We start from the raw sequence: 1,587 nt of genomic DNA on the forward strand, positions 1-1,587 counted from the left end.
TAGATATCAATTTAGCGAGCTAACCTGTCTGAGTTTCGAGCCCTTGGATCAATGCTTATTGATTTTTAAGTGCTGTCTCGGTATTCTGAAAATGAGTTTCTGACACCGAGATGAATTTTGTTAGCATCTCCTCAAGGTTCGGCTTTTTCTCTTATTGGTAGGGTGGTTGTTAGAAGCATGGAGGTGGTGGTCTCTGATTCCCCTGGCCTCCCCATGAGAAATTTGAATGGTTCCTACAACCTACATTGTAAGTATTACTATAAGGATTATTTTGAGATCGAGGATTATTACCCATGTAATTTAACAGCTCGTTCTCTATGTTGTGGCCATAGGGTGGGTATTCTGAATTGTTTGATCCACCTCCAGTTGCTTTGCACTGCATTACTAGGTGAACCTGTAAAGAACCAAGAAAACCATCAATTTTTCTATTCAAAATTTCTACCTGATTAGAAAGCGTGTGATCGAATCGACGTTAAAAACACCGGCTATTTTCGTTGGCTTTGTCCTTATGACTTGCCACTGATAATTATTCAGTGACATCTCTTCTATAAATTCATAAGCATCTTCAAGTGTCTTATTATTGATAGTTCTACTAGTGGCTGCGTCGATCATCTGTCGAGTCGAAGGATTCAGGCCATTGTGAAACGTTTAAACCTGTAGCCAGAGTGGTAACCCATGGTGAGGGCACCTTCTCAATAGATCCTTGTATCTCTCCCATGCATCGTAGAGTGTTTCTAAATCCATCTACACAAAAGAGGAGATATCATTACGTAATTTGGCTGTTTTAGCAGGCAGAAAATATTTTAATAAAAACTTTTTAGTCATTTGTTCCCAAGTAGTGATTGACCCTCGTGGTAACGAGTTCAACCATTGTTTAGCCTTATTCCTCAACGAAAAGGGAAACAACCGAAGGTGAATGGCATCATCAGAAATGCCATTGATTTTAAAAGTGCTGCAAAACTCTAAAAAATTTTCCAAGTGAGCGTTGGGATCCTCGTCCTGCAAACCATCAAACTGAACAAACTGTTGGATCATTTGAATGGTGTTAGGTTTCAGTTCAAAATTATTTGCAGCAACAGCAGGCCTAACTATGCTCGATTCAGTTCCTATTAAAAAAGGTTTAGCAAAATCATACATAGTACGTGGAGCAGGATTCTGATTAGCAGCAATTGCAGGAGGTAGCAGATTTTCTTGGTTTTCAGCCATCTCCTCTGTTATGGTTGAAGTATCGTCCTCTTGCTCTTCCTCTGTGTATTGTAAGCTTTGCCTTATTTCTCTTCAGTTTCTGCGAACTGTGCGATTGATCTCACTATCAAACAGTAATGGTCCCGACGGGTTTCTTCTAGTCATATGATAAACCGTAAATTATACATATTTTTACCCCATCTTTAATGCATTTTATGGATGATTTCCCATTAGAATTAGTGAATTCGATGCTCCTAATGCTTTAATTTCATGTGTTATACTTAGGAAAGCATAGGAGAGCGAAAGAGATGAAAAACGGACCAAAAACAGAGAAAATGGGCCAAAGTATGAAATCAACACGACCTAGACCTCCTCACACAGGCAGACCACATGGCCGTGTCT

The 1,587-nt window shown here is 39.4% G+C and overlaps 1 non-coding gene across 1 annotated transcript; it reads left to right on the plus strand.

The window, feature by feature from the left end:
- Positions 1-670: 670 nt before the first annotated feature.
- Positions 671-777, plus strand: LOC121217503 (small nucleolar RNA R71). The gene has a single exon (XR_005913588.1). It is a non-coding gene; the product is annotated as a small nucleolar RNA R71 (small nucleolar RNA).
- Positions 778-1,587: the final 810 nt, after the last annotated feature.

The sequence above is a fragment of the Gossypium hirsutum genome, chromosome A02 (genome assembly GCF_007990345.1).
Source record: "Gossypium hirsutum isolate 1008001.06 chromosome A02, Gossypium_hirsutum_v2.1, whole genome shotgun sequence".
NCBI lineage: Eukaryota > Viridiplantae > Streptophyta > Magnoliopsida > Malvales > Malvaceae > Gossypium > Gossypium hirsutum.